Source organism: Diabrotica undecimpunctata, chromosome 7, assembly GCF_040954645.1.
Source record: "Diabrotica undecimpunctata isolate CICGRU chromosome 7, icDiaUnde3, whole genome shotgun sequence".
Taxonomy (NCBI): domain Eukaryota; kingdom Metazoa; phylum Arthropoda; class Insecta; order Coleoptera; family Chrysomelidae; genus Diabrotica; species Diabrotica undecimpunctata.
In genome coordinates, this window is record NC_092809.1 from 94,104,242 (window position 1) to 94,127,792 (window position 23,551).

The window sequence follows — 23,551 nt, forward strand, 5'->3', positions numbered from 1 at the left end:
CCGATGATGAGTAACACGTTTCACTATTAGATTTCAGTATTTTTTAGCAATTTTCTTTAAAGTTGGAACACGCTTTTCTCGATTATTACTGGACACAGAAAGGTGAAACAAAAATCAACGATTACAGAAAAAAAACTCTTTCGAGTGATGGGCGTAAAAAGTTTGGTTATAATAGAACGTTAAACAGTATATTCCAATTTTTCAACAGAAGTTTCAAAAAAATAAAAAAAGTAAAACCATCAGTTTAAAGGCAACATAATTTCGAATAACGTGTCCAAATTTCGAGACATTTTGTCAGTAAATAACAGAGAAAACACTGTCCCTAGGTTTTGGTGCACCGATAAAACAGCCTTAAGTGCTAATAATGATACTCGAAAGGACAAATTAGTTAATGAATATATTTCGAAGGTCACGGAAGAACCAAATCTATAATTTTTTTTTATTTATTTTGCTTCAACCACTTAGGGTTATTAGCATAAGAAAATAGAAAAAGTGATAAAGAGATACATAGGCATATACAAAATATCAATTACATAATAAGGTATACAATATATATTTTAATTATTGATGTATTGTGTTAAATTTTATTAAAATCGTTTATAGATTTTAAGAATTCTATCAAGTCAGCTATATTTAGATTCTCCTAGAAGTTATTTTAATGTTTTTGGAATGTGGTGATATAGTCTTTCAACTGAGTATATTGGACAGTCAATCAAAATGTGCTTCTCTGTCACTTTACATTCACAAACAAGACACACTGGTTCCTCTCCTCTCTTCAACAAGTGTTCATGTGTTGTAGAAGTGTGTTCTTATCTGAGATGTGTTATTAATTAGGACTTGATGTTGTCGCTTTGAAGGCCAGAAGTTCCGTGGAAGGATGGAATTTATTTCTATCAATTTCATTTTTTTTTTCAATCAATTTAGTGGTGCTTCTATTCCATTGGTTTTGCTCAATGTCCGTGAATTTCTGATTACAATGATATTAAGTTATCTAATGTTGATCTCACGTGATCCAATGTGATCCGTGATCCAACGTATGAATAAAGATCTGGAAATTATGCGTATCATGAAAATCAGAAAGATGACATACTTAGAGCATGTGATGCACAATGAGAAGTATCAACTAATTCAACTAATTTTACAAGATAAGATAGAAGGCAAAAGATCTCAAGGGCGCAGAAGGACATCGTGGTTGAAGAACATCAGACAGTGGGCAGGAATGACTAACATACATCTATTTAGAGCAGCTGTCAACAAAGTTGTATGGTCCAACGTGATTGCCAACATCCACAGAGGATAGGCACCAAAAGAAGAAGAAGAAGAATGTTGATCTATTTTTCCTAAATCCTCTTTGATCGGGTATAATAAAATGTTTATGTTCAATATACCACAATCGATTGGCAATGACCTTTTCTAGCAACTTACACATTGCATTCGTGAGAGAGATTGGTCTATAGGATTCTGCTTCAAATTTGATTTTACCTGGTTTGTATATTTGAACTATGATTGATGAGTGGCATATTTGTGGAAATACCTTATTTATCCATATAAAATTGAAAAGTTGCTATAATAGTTCTTGGCCTACTAGTGGTAGGTTCTGTAGAAAAAGCACAGGTATATTATCTGGTCCTGAACTAGTATTTCTAACGGAGTTAACGGAGTTTCAATAAATTCAGTAAAGCTTATAGGATTGTTTATTGGTGAAGTGTCATTGATTGGTATTGAATGGTATTCCTTTACATTCTTCGAATCGTTTCTTAATTAAGAATTCTATTGAATAGCTTTCATATTAAGTACTTTATAGAGTGATCTGAATTTTTTCCAGATATACTTCTAATCATGTTCCAGATTTGACCAATTGGAGTAGATCTATTGATTTCTAAAACAAACTTTTGCCATGACTTTTGCTTGCTTTGTTTTAATAATAAATCTACATTTAGCTCTTATTCTTTTAAATTCCAAATGATTTTCAGTAGTTTTATATCGTTTATATCTATTAAAAGCCAATTTAGATTCTCTTATTGCCTGTTTGCACGCATCGTTCCACCACGGTACAGGTGAATGTTTTGGATGAAAAACTGTTTTTCCAATGGATTTATTCGCTGCATCAATGATAACTTTATTGAAAACGGATGTTTTCTCATTAATATCTTGTTCTGAGTCATTTCTCTAATTTACATAGCTGATGAAGAAATCAATGTTGAGAACAGTGTCCAGTTGGCTTTATTTAAGAACCATTTGGTGATGTGTCTATTGTGCTTATGGTACAACAGACTGTTAACTAAGATAGGAAAGTGATCACTTCCATATAGATTAGGTAAAGCGCCCCACGATAAACTAGGTTGCAAGTTTGATTCACAAATTGACAAATCAATTGCTGAAAACTTTCCTGTTGCTGCATTATATCGAGTATTCCTGCCGTCATTAAGTAGATTTAAATTAAGATTATTTAGGATAGTTTCTATTTTTCTTCCCGTTGTTGTCATTGTTTTTGAGCCTCATAATGAATTATGTGCATTAAAATCTCCCAGTATAATTCGAAGTGTAGGAATCTGACATAAAAGATTAGAAATCTCTGCTACACCTGGATTAGAATTAGGAGCGATGTATAGACTGCAGATGCTAACTTGTAGTGGACCTACTAAGTATACCGCTACAACTTCTAGATGTGTTATTAGAGGAATACTGCAATATTCATAGGAATTCTCGATAAAAATTGAAACTCTACCACTGGCATGTTCTTGATTTTGCCTAATTTTAGATACGCTTGTATAATTTCTCAATTTATGAATTTTGTTATTTTTAACATGAGTTTCTTGTATACAAATTATAGAAGGACAATTTTGAGCAATTATTAATTGTAACATTTCTAAACGGGTTTAATACCCGTTCAAATTCTACTGTAGAATAGACTTGAATGTGAGCTTATGTAGAAGGTTCTATGGAGGAGTCGCTATTGAGCTGAGGTTTTAGTTGTCGAGTAATTGAATTAATCATTTTAGGATATCAATAGCTTTGGATTTTTAAGTTTTTGTATTGGTTTTGTAAAATTTTCTTTAGGTTCTTGTAAAGGTGGGGTTAAAATTTCATCAAGGCTGCGCTTAGCTGTGTTTACTTCTTTACTAGGTGTATTAGTTATTACAAGTGTAGCAGTGGTATCTATTGATATGCTATTGATAGGGCATGCAGGTGTTGAGGAACAGTTTGGGATTGACAGTATGAGGTTGTGAAACATTAGGTGTTGTTGGTAACTGGGTAGTTGTTATAGTTGAAATCTATAAATTGTTGAAGAAATGTATTGGAAACAAATTTGCCCGGTTGCCAAAGCAGTTATAGGTTATGGTCATCTTTTTGGGGGTCCGCCGCTAGACTTTATCAAGCGATTCTATAAAGTTTGTCTGAAGTTATACCTGATTCTTTTAATCCGATATTTTTTATAACAGATTTCTGATATTTATTAACGGTTATTTTGTTTGAAACCGTTAGTTGTTGTGTCATATTTATTTGTTATACTGGTATCATATATTCGTCGTATTACTACCATAATTTTAACCACAACTTACGAATATATATTTCTATTTCTCTTATCATAACCGCCTTTATATATTTTCAATAAAATGCCATAAATTTAACTAACTTGCCGGTCAAATGGATTTAAGATGTAAATTTACAATTTTCGCATAATAAAATATTGCCGGATAACCTACTATTTACGACCATGTTCCAAAGCGTAGTTCTTAGATACCAGGGTGTTACAAAACGGTATAAGTTGGTGTTTCAGTTTCTTGAAAATTGAGTTTTGTGAAATCTTCAGTTTATGAGTATACTTCCTTCTCAAATTAACGATATTCACAGTTGGTGAAAATATTTACCACAGATGTTAATTGGATTATCGAGAAGTGGAATAATGTTTGGTTCACGGATGAGACCAGAATTTAGTTATGAAAGCCACATGGACGAAACTTCGTCTAAAGTAGAACGATATGCCAATTGTAACCTCATACAGAATGTTAGTTTTGGAGGTGGCGGAATAATACTATGAGAGGGTATTGCTTGGGAAGAACATACCAGACTTGAGGAGATGATTCGGCGAATAACAGCGCTGACATATATATTGAAAACAGTTTAAAAGATAATATTTTACCATTTACCGGCCATATTGGATATGACAGATTCGTGTTAATGAACGATAATACACGTCCTCATGTCGCTAGAATAGTGAATGATTACCTTGATGAGGTTCAATTTGAAAGAATAAATTAGCCACCATATAGCCCAGATTTAAATCCGATCGAACAACAGTAAAACGTTGCATTGGGATAAGAAATTCTATTCATATGACACTGGGAGAGCTAAGAGTTGCAGCACAAGAAGAACGAAATGCAATTCATCAATCATAATATATTCAAGACTTAATTAAAACATTAGGTAATTAAAACAAGCTATTTTTTGTTTCCATTCCAAAAGTTTCAATGTTCATTTTTTTTAATTATTTATTTAAAATACGTTTTATATTTTTAACTATTTACGAAATTAAAAGCGAAAATTGCCAAAAGGCAACAAACTTGAGTAAAACCAGAAGAAAATTTTGCCGGTAAATAATTTTCTGTCGAATGATATTCGGCAAGACTATTTCACGAGACAATTAATGCACCATATCAACGAAACATAATCTTTATTTATTTGTTAATAATATTAAATATACAATTATTATAAGCTATAGTAGTTTGCCCATTCTTTTCTACCAAAGCATGATTTTGTTTATTATTGAACTGTAGCATTTGGGAACTCGAAGGTCCAGCTTCAGTTGTTGTTCTGAGATTTTCGATCAAGTTCTGGTGATGACTGGAATCCAGCTGCAGATATGGTTTTAGAGAGCTTGCATTTGAGTGCAAATGATGTGTAGCAGCAAAAGTATACGAAACCATAATAGAAAGGAAAATTAGAAAAAAAATAGAACATAAATTAGAGGATGTACAAAGTGGATTCAGGAAAGGACACAACACACAAGACCATATATTCACCATGCAACAAGTAGTAGAAAAAGCCTTAAAGAAAAATAAAGAAATACATCTGAGCTTTATAGACATGGAAAAAGCATTCGACTTAGTCAAAAGAAAAGATATATGGGAAAGCCTAAAGAAGAAACAAGTAAGTGAAGAACTGATAGAAGCAACAAAGAGTATATACATGAAAACAACAAATACAGTAAGAATGTTAAATATACAGTCAGAACCATTTGAAACAACCCAAGGAGTTAGACAAGGGGGAAGTCTCAGCCCAGTACTATTCATAAATGTAATAGATGAGATAGTGAAAGAATGTAAGAAAACATTCAAGAAATACTGCATCGGTTGGAACAAAATGCAAATGATAAATGCTGAGATGTGTATATTTGCAGACGACATAGTATTAATTGCGGAAACTGCAGAAAAACTGAAATACAACTTAGAGAAATGGAACCTAGAAGCAAGCAAATACAACTTAAACGTAAACAAAGAGAAGACTCAAATAATGAAAATATCAAGGAAATAAGGGACGGAAGATCAAATAGAAGTAATGATAGACCAACAAAAAATAATACAGACAAATTCATACAAATACTTAGGAACAGTAATCAACAACAAAGGAGACATCGAGGATGATCTTAACAACAGAATGGAAAACACAGGAAAACTATTCCAAGCCCTAAATAGAGGATTCCTTAATAACAAAGAAATATCAACAAAGACCAAGATGACAATATACAAAACAATATATAGACCTACAGTGACATATGGAGCAGAAAATTGGATATTAAACAAAAGACATCAGGGCAGAATTCAGGTAGCAGAGATGAAATACCTCAGAAGAACGATAGGAGTAAAAAGAACTGATAGAATCAGAAATGAAGAAATAAGAGAAAGACTCAAAATCAAACCGATACTCGAGTCAATCAAAGAGAAAAAATTGGCATGGTTCGGACATCTAACCAGGATGGACAATAATAGACAAGTAAAAAGAGTGTGGGACGCCAAACCAATAGGGAAGAACAGAAGAGGAAGACCCATTAAAGAATGGAACAGTGACATCTCGCAGATACTGCAGAGTAAGGGTAAGACTTGGCAGGAAGCAACACAGATGGCATCCAATAGGAAGGAATGGAGAAAGTTCGTTAAGAGCTAGGACACCTCAGAAGACTGTCAAATATTGTAATTTAATGAATTGTATTGTAAACGGCCCAACACCGAAAGGTACAAATGGGTTCTACTGATTAAGTGAGCATTTGAGTGACGCGTTAATTTAATTAACTCCTGTTCAGAAACACCTTGCTCACAGCTGAAGATTGATGAGAATGGTTTGCTATTTTATGTTTGTTTGTGTCCATTGATTCCAAGTGTATAGTTTTTGAACCAAGATCCAACCTTCCAGTTGAGCTGTACGGTAAGAAAGAGTCTATCCGATAAAATCTTTGGTCCCCCTTTTTCCATGAATTTCAAAAATAATCTAACTGGGCATAAATTTCCGATTCATGAATTTCTTATCAGCCATTTGCTGCTTGCAAAACTTTTCGAACCGACTTGAATTGTTTTGAAAAAAATGTTGTTGTATTAAATTCGGCCCCTAAATTCTACCATAACATCAAATTCCTTTTTTAGAAAAAGTGAATCTTGCAGTTTACCGCCTTATTGCCTCTCCAAGCAAGTTCAAATAAGCAAAGGTAAAAAAAATTTTTTGTGCTTCATCAGGGTTTCCTCGTTGTAGCTTTGGATGATTTTTAATAGTTGTTAGGTGGATAATGTTTTTGAATTGAGTTTTCTTTTTTCTTGAGTTCTTCTCACTGTATAGTATTCGCCATTGCCTTTTTTCATTTTAAAGACACAATTCTCGAGAATTCTTGCTAGTTTCATCATGGTAGTACATCTTTCAAGCGTAAAATTTCTCACCTGTAGAACTCTGAAAATTGGGTCCAAATAGAGCTTCTGGACCTCTGTGTGTTCAATAGGACATTTTCCGAAACCAATTTTTGGATTTCTTTACCTGACTGGCATCCAAATCTTGATTTTTCATCTGGATTCATTATATCTATCCAAAATTGATTACGCCTCAATGACGTTTCTCAAACTGATAACAATACAATTACCAGACACCTTCGTGGCAGATCTGTTATAATTTTGTCGCTAAGAAATCACGGACAGGAAGGAGTTTTGTCAGTAGGAAACGTGGCGTTGCTTTGACGTTTTATTAGTTAAAAATAGTCTAGTGAATCCATTATATTGACCATATTTAATAAAATTTCAAAATATATAATATTATTTTTGTCCACGAATGTATAAACAGGACAGAAAACAAAATAAATGTAAGAAACCTAAGATACAATTTAAATCGAGTGCCCCTCGTAATCAAAAAGGCCGTAAAAGAAATACATAATGCTAAAATTAGGGTTTGTATTTTGTTGCGGGCAGTAAATATAGCATTATAAGAAAATCGTAGATTCTACTTTTATCAATTACATCGGTCGGAGAATTCTGCAAGTGCGTAGGTTCACACCGATTCTATAACGTCATCATGTCTCGTATTCATAATGCGGGAAGGTATTGTATGATATTTTATCCTCCTCACAATTCGCGGTTAATGTGGTCAGCGAAATTGATACAGGGAATGGGATAATAGTCGAATGTACTTTAGGTCGTGTTTAATGGATATTCTTTCATTAAGAAAGCAGACAGTGAGTCAGCGCTATTGTAGATATTATACAGGTGGGTTTTGTGTTTATGTGATATATTTAAAAGAATTCATTTCGAGTATATAGTTGTATTGCCAAAATTATTTTTTGTGATTCATGCTTACAAAAAAATTACATAATTAATTTAATAGTACTACAGTAAAACCTTGATAAAACGGACTACTGCAGGGGACTAACGGACTACTTTCCGTTAAAGCCGAAAGTTCGTTATATAAAAATATGTTTAAAATAAATCAAAAACCTTTTTTTTGAAAATATGTATGTACACTGTATTTAGATATATACAAAAAATACAAAATACAAACAAAATTCTATTTAATTGTCTACGGACATTGTTGCTTGCTGTCGATAATCCTGTTTTGAAACAGGAATCAATCAATCTCATTTTTGAGAGAATATACTAGACTTAAATCTAAAAATGCAATATTCGTATACTTAGATGGGACAGGGATATTTGCAAAGGGTAGAATTAAAAGAATTTTAATTCTTTTAATTCTACTTGCTAAGTAGCCTGCTAAGTCGGCAAGGCGACAGCATAAAATCAATTAAACAGCACATCATTCTTCATGCAAGAGGGAAAGAAGGCTTTATAGAAAACGCGGATTTGATTCTTTCTTCAAAATCAAAATCTGCTGATTACCATGAAAACATGAATGCAGATAGGTTTATTAAATGGCTTGAGGAGAAACTGTTACCTAGTCTGAGTGAACCATCAGTTTTAGATAATGCATACCATACCAAGATAAAGCAATACCATTCGGAGCTTTTGCAGAAACAACCTAAACAGTCGTGGAACGTACCGAGCATAAAAAATTATTTAAAAATAATTACAATTTTCCGGAATACGCCTTCAAATCAGAGTTACTGAAAATTTCGAAACGTAATGAAAAACCTACAGTTTATATAGTTGACCTAATTGTATTAAGTTATGGACATAAAGTACTACGGTTACCGCCGTATAACTACAAGTTTAATCCCATCGAACACATCTGGTGTATATGTAAAAAGTATTACGATAATCACGTTGGATGCAGTGGATTAGGGAAATGTGGCAAGAGGCTCTTAAAACTGCAACTCCAGAAATATGGGCCAAAACTGTAAATAAATGTGAAAAATTGATATAAGAGTGGTGGATGCGGGAAAATAAAATTAGTAAAATTAATTCAGTGATTATAGATTTACAGAATGATAACGGTAGTGAATTTAGTGACGATGATGATGATTTATAATTAAAAAGGTTATGGAGAACTCCAGTGCAGTTTACCGTGCCTTTTACTACAACGAAAGGTTTTCTGCGAATTCCATTAATGGTTTAGAGGTGTAAGTTGGTTGAATGTACTGTATGCTGTGAATACGTCAAAGACATTATGAACTTTGCAGTAAATAACAGTTTTATTATATAAATTTATCGGGGATTTTGTCTACTTTGACAAAAATACCTGGACTTGTCATATAAAGAAATAGCTAGAGTGTAAGAAAGAAAGAATATCAATTTTAATAAAAACGGGAGTTTGTTAATTTTGATATTACATGCCTCATTTAAAACATGCGGATAGTTTTTGCAATCAGAGTTAAACCTACCGTTATTGCTAGAATATCTCGGCTAGTAAAGTAGTTGTTAACGATTGCTTCGTCTTGATAATTTTGGTATTAATTATGTTAATTTCTTTTTTATTGTGAGGTAATATCCAATATTATGTTGAAGAAAGACGATTTTCAGTATATATTCCAAAGACAATAATAAATTTATTATTTGATAATTCGTTGAAAACTGTTACTAATATTTGAGCATTATTATAAGAAGAGAGTAATGATTGCAGTGCACTGTGTATCTTTATAGCATAGTTTAGAATTTAATTTACTATCAAATGTGTTACCATAATGCATCTCATTAAATTACGCAAATAATGTCCTTTAAGGATGCTCACGAAGAACATATCCGCAGCAATAGACATAATAGGAAATCCGAGAGATGAAAGACGCTATATGTGGCTGCAAACATAAATTCCATCGAAGTAAACTTACGTATAAGATACATACGATGAGTTTCGCCATTATTTTCTCGTCGTTGGGTTTTTGTTGAGTATCGTTAATAAACACAAGCAAAAAGTGTTTATTGTATTGTGTTTCTGGCAAACCAGTCATTAGTGAAGACATCTTAACTATCTAGCGTAGCGAATAATACGTCGTATATAGTCCCAGCACCGGATTCAGAAAGTAAACAGGAAGGATTACCAAAAAGATATTGGATATGTGCCATATTACAAGTTTTTAGCAACTACAGTTTTGTAGTGATGGGTTAAGTCAGTGATATTTTCACTCCATTTGTTTAATATTCGACATTACATGTTATTTTTGGTTTATGTTTTTAAATTATTAGATTCAGTAGGAATAGTTCTTTGTTTAAAAAGGTGTTATTATGTAAAAATTTCGAGTAAGAGTTAAAATATCACATTCTGAAGAATATATTAAAGAAAAACGGACTCTTTGAGTTTCTATAATTAGCCCGACGTTATTCTTAATCGCTATAAATGATATAAATAAAAATTTAAGAAGGAAAAATAAGCCCACAATCAGATTAGCGACATGGACCATGGGGCATTACTTCTTTCAATAAAGATCAAGAGATAATAGAAAGACTGATAAATAAAAACATTGACATTTGAGCAATCCAAGAAAGCAAGAAGCAAGGTAAGGGCCAAAGAGATTATAACCAATATTTTCTAACATAGAGTAGAGTGAAAGAAGAACGAGCACATGTAGGTGTAGATATGCTTGTCCATAAAAATATTTAAAGACAACATAAATAACTGTCCTTCGCTGCCCTACATCTTCGACAGAATAATACATATGAACATCACAATGGGCTACCAAAAATTAAATGTTACATCTATCTATAGCCCCGAGGACTGCAAACCTAAGGAGGAATGGGAGGAATTCTACGAACAATTGCAAACCATCCTGGATGAAATACCTCATGAAGAACCCATAATTCTTATGGGTGACTTTAATGCACGAATCGGAAATGAAATAGTTCCAGGAGTAAAACAAAGATTTAATAAAAACCATGTGTGTGGATAACCTGTGGATAATTTCTGTGCTTTTAACGAACTGAGAATTAATAATACATTTTTCGACCATAAGCTCCAGTATAAATATACATTTGAAAACTCCAGGTGGCACAAATTGATGATTGATTTTATAGTCACTAATAGAAAAATCCACCCAAAGCAGATTATATATCCAAACTTTAAACTCAGCAGACGCAGGGAGTAAACAGAAACTAGTACTAGCAAAAATAAGAATGAAAATAACACCAAAACATTTTCTACAAGAAATCACCGAGGAAAAATTCAATGTAGAATCACTGTGGAACGACTTTTTAGGAGAAATGTACCAAAGGAGGCTAGCATAGAAGATACAGCTAAAACAAATAGACGAAAATTAAAAACAACATTGAAGAAGCAGCAACTGGAGCTCTAGGAAAACGCAAAGTCATACTGACCAAAAGAAATAACAACAATGCACCATGGTTCAGAAAAGAAATAAAAGAGAAATGTAAAGAAAAATAAGAGGCCTACACGAAGTACAAAATATCAAATACTCCAGAATCCCTAGACACCTATAAAAGAATACGAAATGAAACAAAGCAGTTGATAAGAACAAAAAATGAACACTGGGAACAGTTTACAAAAAGGATGGAAAGCGACTTCTACGGTACACAAAAACAAATATGAAGATTCATAAGAAACCAACGGAAAGAAATGGCAGAATTGAAGAAATACAATAACATACCAGTAAACAAATGGGAAAGATACCTGACGGAACTGTTTAAAAAAAAAGGAAAATCAACACAATAAGGTACTTAAATTAATACACAAAATTGAAATCAGTTTTCAGGAAGTAGAGATAGACATAAATCCACTCAAAATAAAAAATCACCAGGACGAGAATAGCAAGAGATAAGTCACCAATCGGACGAAGAAGTATTGGCAGACCAAGAAAAAGATGGTGCGATAATTTTAAAAATTTAGAAGGCTAATATTGAAGAAGAAACAGGTTTTAAAGCCTACATACAAGAAGGAAGAAAAAAAGGAAGATTAAAAATTTACAATAACTTTTGAAAGCTCGTCTTTACGCAGATGATTCAGTGTTTATATCAAGGGAAAAGATTCCTCTCTAATGTCGAAATCCTTACAAAATTTTCTAAAACAACTAAAAGAATGATCCTACGGCACGGGAATGTTATGTATCTAAAATAGAGGGAATGGTTTTTACCAATAAACATGGTTTCAGTAAACCAATATTAAAGTTTTATAATTCACAGTGCATGTTTAAAACACACGTAAAATTTATGGGAATGTGGTTGGATCAAAAACTGTCTTAAAAAAACACATAGATCAGCTTGTCGCATCCTGAAATAAAAGATTATTATCTAACGATAATTGGGGCTCTGATTATGATACTATTATCTGTCCATATAAAGCATTAATTCGATCTAAAATACATTGTGGCTCCAGTGCGTACACATCTGCGACACAACACTGAAATCGTTAAATAGTAGACACAATGTAGCACTAAGACTTGCTCAGGTAAACATATTTTCCGGCAACGATATCTACAGGAATAGCAACACAGCAAGGTCAGGAGGCACAGCTATCCTAGTGAAAAAAGGGATTATTTACACTAGGATTCTAACACCACATCTTAACACTATTACTATTAAAAAAGAATTAAAAACGGCACTACAACAACACCGTAGCCGAAACTGGGAAAACCCCGTCCAAGAAATGGAAGAACAAGGCCCAAATATGCAACATATTTGGAAACTGCAGAGAATTTTATTTAAAGAAACGACAGAAAACCAATCCTCCCAATACACGGTGAGAAGGGAATAGTCTACTACATCGAAAAAAAAAAGCCAAGGTGATAAAGATGACTCTCTAGAGAGAGTGTGCATTGAACTATTACCAAGATGAAGATATTAGACTTCATCAAAGAGGTCAAAAAACAAAAATAAAGGTCCGAGGAACCAAACGAATTCATCCCTGCATTATCTCCAGAGAAAGTAAACGAACTTATCAAAAACAGTTCACCAAAAAAAAACTTGTTTAGACGAGATAACCATAAGATGAAAAAGTCGTAATATTCCTAACGAATCTATCAAACGTTATTGTGAGATACAGGCTCTTTCCAATCCGATGGAAGGAAGTTCACGTCATAATGATTCCAAAGTCAGGAAAAGGCAAAAAAGCTCAGTTCGGTTTCAAAGCAGACCACTTCAACGAGCTACAAGTACTCAGACTAACAAAGTACATATCAGCTGGATTTAATGATAGGCAATACACATGAGCAGCCGTCTGGACGTAAGCAAAGACTTCGGCAGAGTCTGGAATAAAGGCTTAACATACAAAATGAGAGGTTATGGATACAGTGAGACTATGACGCGAATGGTCACGTCGTACTTGAGTAACCGGAGTTTCATAATTCGAATAGGTCAAGTCCTGTCCGAACTTGAAACTCCGGAGAAGTGAATGACACAGGGGCGATTCTGTCACCCTTACTGCATACAATATATACTAAGCCTTTATGAGGACGACTCAGCGATTGCGACGAAACATCGGAATATCAACACAGCAATAAACAATTTACAAACAGCACTATATAAGAAAGAAGAATGGAGCGTACAATGGAAAATTTCCCTTAACTCCATAAAAACTTAAGCTGTTCTATTCAAAAAATGAAAAGAGAACTCAGAGGAACAGCTGACGGTGCAAAATAATCCCATCTAATGGAAGAGAAATGCTAAATACCTGAGAGTAACGATGGACCAAGGATTAATATTCAAAAATTATGTAGACGTAACAGTACAAAAATCAGTAGTAGTTATAGCTGTAAAGAGGACTTGTATGTAAAAAAAGTAAACTACTCACAAAAACAAAACCAACATTAATAAACAGCATCATACTACCGATATTAACGTATGAACCTTTGGAATGGGGGCATATCAGCGAAACCTGATGTACCTCGAAACATCTATAAAAAGAAGATACAAGCGGCCCACAATAACTGCATACGTGAAGTAGTAAACCTACCAAGATACGTCGCAAACCGTTTCATGCACAGAGAACTTTAACAAATACGAGTGTTGGAAACGATGGTCGAAAAAGCTAGAGTAAAATTCGCAGAACTGTCAAATCATCCAAGCCCGATACTGAGAGAGATTATTAGATACGACGCATTCCATCGATGAAAGCACAAACGTCCAAAACAAGATACTGGCTAGCATGTAACTTAGAAGAAATGTTCGTAGCTCTAAAAACAATGACAAGTAACTCTGCTGTGTAAAGTCCATTAATATGAGTAAATTATAATTACTAATATTTTCTTTCAACACACACTTCAAAAAAACTTTACAAAAACGACAAAAAAACTAATAAAAACCTCAAAACCGGAGCACACAGAGCCCACATCCTGGAGCACATAGTCGCCAAACTGGGCTTAGTCCGTAGCGAAGACTTGAGGCCCGAGCAAGCAATTTTAGTTCGATGAAATGTCACTAGAAGCTAACAGATAAAAGCGTCTCACGCTAGCCTGTAAATTGATCGGTTTCTTGTATCCAGGACTTTTACTTCCACATGTATTATTTGGCTGATAGTTGTGCCCCTATTGCACATCAGAGTGCTCTAGTTGGGAAAGAGATAGTCTGCAGCATTGGTGCGCGGTGAAGAGGTTTCTATTTATATACGAATTAATACACATCGCTCAAATGAATTAATGCACACAAATGTTATTCCAAAGGGTGCACAAGTCTTACAGGCTGGGTTAAACCAAATTGATTGCTTGCTTGACTTGCCCAGGAAGAATTCAGAACAACACCTTCATATATTCTGCAACTGAAGGGAGAGCATGTTTAAAGTTTGTGTTTTTGTTGTTCAATTTGTTCACCATCTTCCGTATTTGAGTTAATAGGTATCTGGAGTTAAAAATGGAACAAAATTGGATCCATGTGCTTCTGGCTTTCTATTTAAACATTTTTTTAGTTGTGTGTGACACATTTGTTATCCCACCAAATCGATTTTTGTCTATATTTAGGAATAAAGGGTACGTTTTAAGGAATAGAAGCTCAGGCACTCGTATTGATTGCTCTATTCAGAGTAAGTGCCATTTCATGGCAGTTATTAGAGTGTACAACATTCTTTAGTTCCATTTTAAGAATGCTCTGAAATAATTCCCAGTTGGCCTTGTCTAATCGCCATTTACTTGTTGGATAGATAATGGTAGAAGGTACATCAATATTTAATTTAACGGAAATAATATAACTATCAGATCCAAGAGTTCTATCCAATGTTTGCCAATTAGCTACTGCAGTTAATCCAAGAGTTAGTAACGTAATTCTGGTTGCTGAACCATCATTTAGAATAATTAAATTCATATCAGCTAGTGCCTTAATTATCCTATTGCCATCAGTATCATTCTTTGGAAAACCTCACACTGCATGATGAGCATGGAAGTCACCTCCCAGTATCGTGTCTTCTTCAAGTAAGGAACACCAATTAAATAGCTGTTTCCATTCTAGATTCTCCTTAGCTTTATATAATGAAATAACTTAATTAATTTGCCATTAAAATTAATTCTTACACCATATACTTCTAATGTTCCAAAAAAAATTTATATGATTCTAATTAGTATAATCTATAACGTAAATTTATTCTTCTCGGATCATACCACCCTGTATTTCCGTGTGTACGAAGGGCATTCTTTTAGCTTGCATGTGAAGATGAAAATGCACTCGTGTTCCGAATGAGGTAGATAGTTTTAGTTAATGAAAAACTAAATGAGGGGTAAATAAATGCCGGCAACATTACTTGTTCGTTTCATAAGGAATTAAAGTCTAGATTGGCTTTCTGAATTCCGTAATATTGTTTTAGGGAAATTAAAATGTAGGACTTTATAGCGGAGCAGTATTTAACCTTTAAATGGAAACCAAACCGTTGGATTTTTTAATGAAAACGTTAGATTGTGCCAAAATGTAATCAGTTTAAATTAAAATAGGAAAAAGTCGTCAGACAGCTGTACAAATATATACCTATAAAGATAATGTATGATATTATAAAGATAATGTATGATATCCACTTTAAATAGGAAAAAGGACAATTATACTGCCAACTGAGTAAATTACTTAAAATAGTCATTTAGTTTACGGTCACTTAGAAATGTCTAATTGTAAATTATCAAGTGACCAAATAAAACAATACCTTAACGTTGAGTATAAGTCGAGAGTCGAGGTATACAACATATATTGTAGTACGCCTCAAATGCGGTGATGTTTAATGTCGACCTTCTTTTTTACAACCGACCGGATGCAGTTTTACTAAGATAAGCGTGTAAGTTGGAAAGCAGTAGAGTGTAGAGTATTGTTTGCTGTTAGGTTTGACAAAATAAAATTAAATGAAGATGTTTTATGTTCTCCGCCGGTTCTCTTTTAATTTCTCCGGGTGTGATGCTAAATTTTCACAATATTCTTGATTTTTTCATCATCATCATCAATATCAAACTGTATGCGTTCACTGCTAGACAGAGGCCTCCATTACTTCTTTCCATTTCTCTTTGTCTTATTGCTAACACGCTTCAGGTCGTCAGTCCATCTAGTTGGTGGGCGTCCTCTCCTCCGTAGTGCTTCTTGTTTTGGTCTCCACTCGACAATACGTTTTGTCCATCGGTTGTCTGATAATCTGGCGACGTGTCCTGCCCAATTCCATTTAAGCGACGCGATTTTTTCGATGGTGTCTGTTGTTTTTGTATTACAACGTATTTCTTCGTTTCGGATTCAGTCTCTCAGAGAGATATCCAACATCTGGCGCTCCATAGCCCTCTGCGTTACGCAAATCTTTACTAGCCTTTTTGTGAGTATTAATGTTTCCGCTCTATAAGTGGGTACATGTAACACACATTGGTCAAAGACTTACCTTGTGGTACATATGGGTAGATCCGATTTAAATACATAGTTTAATTTACCAAACGCTGCCCAGGCTAATCCAATGCGACGTGGGAGCTCAGATGTCTGGTTATCTCTGCCCAACTGAATTTTATCTCCTAAGTACTTATACGATGAAGTCTGCACAATATCCCTTCCATCACTAGCAATATTTCGATTAAGCACCAGCTTAGTCATTATTTGCGTCTTGTTCATATTGATCTTTAGTTCGACCTCCAAGGAAGCGTGATATAATTTTTCGAAATTATTTTTGCATTATCCATACGATCGGCTATAAGGACGATGTCATCTGCAAATCTCAAGTGACTGAGTTTCTCTCCATTTATATTGATACCATGCCCATTCTTACAAGTACGTTCTAAAAGCGTCGTGAATAGCTTTGGAGAGACGCTGTCTCCTTGCGGTACTCCTCGCTGTATACAAAATTTATTTGTTTTTTATTCAGATAGTCTTACACTACCTGTGGCATTTTGGTAAATATATTTGATTATGTTAATGTAACGCTGGTCTATTCGGAATTCTGTCAATTCTTTTAACATTTTCTGATGGCTTATGGTATCGAATGCTTTCATGCTTTCTCGTAGTCCACAAATATCAGTGCCAATAGTTTGTTGTATTTTGCAGACTTATCTATCAGGACATTTGTCACTAGCAAGTAGTCGTTACAACTGTATCCCGATCTAAATCCAGCTTATTCTTTAGGCTGATAGAAGTCTAACTAGGCGTCTTTTTTTATAATTTTTGTGTGAAAACAAACTGATAGGACAGTAGTTTTTTAGATATGATATCTCTCTCTCCCTCTCTTGTGTAATAAAATAATAGCTGCATTATTCCATTGAGAAGTTTCTCCTTGGTCGATGGATTCAATGAAAAGCTTGGACAAAGCCTGGATAATTTTATTTCCACCTAGTTTAATCGCTTCGAACACTACTCCGTCATCGCTAGGAGATTTGTTATTTTTCATTTCTAAAAGTGCCGTTTTGATTTCGTATGGAGTTATTTCTGGTATTAATTCTGATCCGTGGTTTGTGATTTTGGGCAGGAGCTGATCTTGCCTTTCGTCGGTGCTCTCATACATTTCGCGATAAAAGGATTCGACAACCTCAAGTATTTCGGTTCTATCCGTAGTAATGTTTCTATCTTTGTTTTTTATTTTACATATTTCTGTTACCTATGTTGTTCGTATTTCACCTCAAAACTTTTAAATGTTTGTTTTCTTGAATTATTTTAGTTATTTCTCTTCTATTGTTTTCTCTTACGTCTTTTTTAATAAGAATAAAATCTTCAGAAAACTCTTTCACAATACTTTATTGAATTATTTTGTTAGATATTTGGTGGAAGCGGGTTTGATGCAGGTAGACAGTATTTTAAAAATTCACATGATGATCGTTAAAAAAATAAATCTACTAAAATAGATCGAGACCACGTATTTATAGATGTAATATTGCCTCTAAGTAATTCATCAGGTGGCTGAAAATAATATAATTGAGTCTAAACCAGAAAAAAGTCAACATCACTTTTTTTAATAAACTTTTCGAGAGTTAGTTTTTTCTTTATATTACAAAGGTGCCATTTTCTTGAACGACCCAAATCTCACTCGAAACCTAGTTAACCTCATTTCGAATAAAAAACAATTAAACGTCCTTTAAATAAAAAATTAGTTCGACATTTACAGTGATGCAATCTCCTTTTATTCCGACAATTTTAACTTTAATTACGACATAAATTATTATTCAGGTAAATTAAAAGGTCCGTGATTAAAAATGTATATAAATCCGAAAATTAATAATAACATCGTGTTTCTTTTTCTCCACTCAAGGGAAGTAATTGAAAAGAGATTGAATCGTAAAATAAATGTTTTATCCCCGACATCAAGAGTACTTAACTGGAGACCTCCCTCCGTGTTATAATCTCTGAAAGTTTCACGTAAATCTGGTCAGTAATTCAAAACAGAGGCGTCGGCGTAAAAAGTAGATTCCTTTACGGTATATTTTATAATATAGAATATCCGTTTTTTTTTGGTTCTTTCGGAGCTGTGCCGATTTAGCCAGCCAGATTTCTTAAAATATACGCCTAACTAAACCTACCCTACCATACACCAAGACTATTACGAACCTAATCGAACAATCAAGGATATGGAAGGGAAAAAAACAACCTTTTTCACCCTGGGATCGTTCAGCTTTACTAACCACAGACTAAGTAGAGCAGGGGAAAAGGAGAATTATTTTACCACCTGGCAAAAAACAGAGGTAACAAAGCTAGACCTAAGCTAATGTTGCAATTTATAAGACTTTTAGTCGAGAGATAGTACAATATCGTATGTTAATCCAAATTTTTATGCCAATAATCCTTTGGGATTTTCGGATACAAAACAGTGACGGACGATTTAGACAGTATTGATTCCATTGAAGTTCCCAGGTATGTTATGCTTCCTTGGCTTTACTTATGGTTATACATTCTTGAAGTCCAATATCATTTAATACTCCTTCGCCACTGAAAATGCTGTCTTTTGCCAACTTATCTACTTTTTCATTTGTTTAAGACCAATATGAGCTTTTATCCACTTAAATATTACAATAAACTGCATATTTGTTGAATTAGATAATAGTATTTTTAATTCTTTGATGCAGGGATTTACGTTAATAGAATTTTCGTCGAATTCATTGGAGAAACTTTTTAGACTCGGATAATATGTTTATTTGTTTGAAATTCTAATTTTGGGCCTATCGACATGCTTTTGTGATAGCTTTAGTTTCTGCTGAAAATAATGATGTGTTGGAATTAGGTGTGAATATTTTTTTAACGTCTAATGATGGTGTATAAAGGGCACAGCTCACCCCACCAGTTTGTTTTGAAGCATCGGTATATACTTGTACATGATTGGGATATTTGACAATATAATCATTAAGAGTAGCTTTGCTACGTGTGAGAAGTTCGGACTATGAGGGGGTTTGAATTATTGATGTTCCTAAAGCCTGAAATTTTTTTTTCTAATATTACAAGTATTACGAAAAGCTGTACATTGTAGCATAAATAATTTCCTTACAACTATCGAATACTTAATGTATAAGATTTATTTGGTACGTCCCTGTTATGTATAAAAATTCCTTGATATTTGTCTTTACAAGTGTTTTTGCGACACATCTCAGAGAAATTTTAACTGCGTAGATAACATTTTCAAACCCCAGCACTCTTAAGGTCCATAATCGTATAAAAAGCGTCATTAGAAAAAATTCCGATTGGCCAGCAGCGAAAACTGGTCGGGAGAGGTTATGAAGGTCACCGAGAGGAAGAAAAACAGTTAAGTTTGGATTGAGATTCGGAAGAAATAACTTGCGGGTGTAGTCTTCAAAGAAGGCAAATTTTTTCAATTTAAAAGGTGAATTTGTACCAACTCAAAATAACTCAAAATGCGGTCTGGCAGTTTCTGTTGAGTTAATCATCGATTTGTTTGTGCTGTGCTCTAACTGAGAGATTTGTAAGACGGCGTTTCCAACCATTTAAAAGGTCCACATGGTTTTAAGAAGAAATTGGATGGCCGAGTTTTGAAGATCGCAGTTTGTTGTCATCCAGGATAATCCGAAGCCCAAACTAGTGTCCCACTTCCAAAAATTGTCTAATTTGTGTTCTATGGTCACTTTAGACCAATCCTAGCTTGTGTGGGACACAGTTGTGAGTTTGTTTGCGGTGTTTTGGTTCAATTCCGATCCCAAAACCTTTCTTAAAGGGAAAACATCAGCCAGAGTGATATAAGGTACTTTTTGTTAAAATTTTTTGTAAAAATGGGCATTTTTCATTAATAAAAAATTTGTTTTCATGACAAACTAAAAAATTGTAAATAAATGAAATTATAAGTTTTATTGATTAGCTAATTGTCATATTAGTTAAATGCAATTCATTTTAAAATTTAATTAATATTTCAAATATTTTATTTCGACATATGACAGTCAGTATTATCCTTTTTTGTTTTGACAATTGGTACATAACCATAAATTTGAATTGTTTTGTCTAAAGGTTAACCTCAATGTAAGCTCCGTTGAAAAATCTAGATATTTTCATTTCTAATATTAATTTTAATTCTTACAAGTATCGCCCAACGTCTTGAGCTTGTTGTAAATCGTTACAAATAGCGCCATTGTAAGATTTGTTGATAAATTTTGTTAATATTATTTGTAATAACTGTTGATGTGAAGTAATAATAAATATGTAATGTTTCTCTCTAAACTATGAGTTTAAAAAAAGTTAAAAAAAATTCACCTTTTAATATTTTTTTAGGAAAGAAAAGCCTTTATTTCCATCCAGCAAGAGGATTCTTTTAAATGGCGTCGAAATTCAAATAGTTTATTAACCTTCTTGTGTGTGTTGCCCAGGAAATCTATGTAAGTATTTTTTGATTTCTTTATCTGTAGTTACCCTTTCCAGTCCCTCCTTTATTCACTTACTTTCAACCCAGCTCTCCAACGAAAACAAGAATGGCCGTTCGCAATCGTTTCGGTTTGTTTGCTTACCATATCTCCAGCCAAAGTAATTGCTCAGTCCCCATTTTCAACCCCCTATAAATCATACCCAATGTGGTAGGCAAATTATTTAAGGCAAATATTTTATTGTTAAATCGAAGCAGTTTAATGTAGAAATTTAATTGCTTACAATGGGATCTTTTATATAGGATTTCAGAAGAAACTGTCTAGACAAAAATTGTCTTCGGTGATCTAATTGAGGTTTTAAAGCTTCCACGCGCAAAGGTTCACAGGGGGTAGAGCACATTGCTTCCAAACATAGTCTTAAAGCAGCGTTTTGTATCACTTCTAACCGTTTTAAAACATTGTTACTGGCTGAACGATAAAAAATACTCTCATAATCTATTACCGATTAGATGAACGCTTTATAAAACATTAAACAAGTTTGTGTGTCAGCTCCACCCCAAGTTTTCCGAATAAGTTTTAGAAAATTCAATCCTTTATAACGTTTATAACGTTTATATGTTTTTTCTATTTTATGAATAAATGGTCTACACCTAAGTTTTTTGTCCAGCGCTATACCAAGATACGTTACTATATTTGTTATGGGAAATATTATCTAAGAGTGGTGTAGTTTGCCTTGTTAAAAACACTATATTTGGTTTTTCTGGTGATAATAAAAAACCAATTAAATTAAATTTAGAAATAAGAGAATTTATATTTAATTTTAGGTTTATGGTACAGCTCTCAAAAGTTTTATCAGTGTACAAAATCGTCACCAAATTGTATGATACATACTATATTTGTTATTTTTTTCGTAAACTTCCCTAGTATATATACAAGCCAAAATAAGTGAACACTGTGGTAAACCCACTAAAACTAGTTTGGGATCTTACATAAACTTCTCTATGCATTAACATTTGGCATATTATATTGCACATTCTGTGTGGAATATCTATCTTAAGTAATTTTTCTCTTAATATCAGTGTATCTATACAATCCTTCAATGTCAAGGAATCCAGCACCTAAGTACTGATTTTTTGAATAGCACAGCTGAATATCTAAACTAAGTGTGATATTGCATCTATAGTGCCGAAACCTTTTTTAAAATCCGAATTGTTGCACTGGTAGAAAAAAAACTAAAATAAAGGTGAAATTCAAGCCTAAGTTTAAGAATTCGCTCAAATGTTTTAAAAATATACGAAAGAAGAGAAATAGCGGTAGGAGTCTGCATAATTACAATTTTTTTGTGGTTTTGGTTTTGGAATGGGGATTACTAATATTTTTTTCCATTTCTATAATGTTGCTATTTTGTAGCCATACTTCATTGAATATTTCAAGTAGAAATAATTTTACTCTGCGAGGTAAGTTCCAGATCATATAATATGTGATTCAATCTAAACCACGAGCTGAATTATTCGGTTTTTTTAGTGCAAACTGTAATTCTTTGTAGCTAATTGGATTATCAAAAAGTGCATTGTGGGATTGGTTAATGCTACATAATTGTACAAAATTATTACATGCGTAATCGGGAGCAACTTTTTGAAAAAAAGGTTCCTGCCAATTGAAACTTTCACATCTATTACCAGATACTGGGTTTCGTTTCATTTTCTTTGCTTGTTGCCACAGATCATTGGTATGGGTATTTTTATTCAAATTACTGCAATACTGCATTCAATAATTTTTTGCTTTATTTTTTTTTTTTTAATAATTTAGTATTTGCAGTTACTGTTTTAACAAGTATAACATTTTCCAATGAACTATGTTTTTATAGGTATTTAAAGTTTCTTTTCTCCGCTTGACTCACGTCACATTTTTCGTCCCACCACGGTGGCGGCAATAATTTACTTTTAAAAGGTTTCTTAACAAAAATTGAATTCAAACAAATTTGATATTATTTAAGAGAAATCGTATGTTTTATTAGTGTTGTTGAAAAAAGGCATGTTATCATAATTAAAGTGTAAAAAGAGATTATATTTGAGCCAATTAGCTTTTTTTAGTATTCCATTTAGACTTGGGATAAATAGTAACATCTTGTGCAACAAAAAAATGATTAAGTTGCATTATAATAACGAAGTGTGTCCGCTTTAACAGACCAGTCTATGCTATTAGCGAGGTTTGGAGAGCAGATTGATAAATCGACTGCATATTTGACACCTGATAACTGATTTTTGCAAATCCGTTACAATTCATAGTCATTATGTTCTCACAGGGTTGCTGTCTTATCAGCAAAGTCTTTAGATGATATGGAGAATAAAAATGACATAATGAAAAATGTGAGGTTATTATTTTTTATTAACTTATATGTTTGAAGCTACACGATGAAACATTTTGACAACAAAAATAGTTAATTATAATAAAGTAAACGCT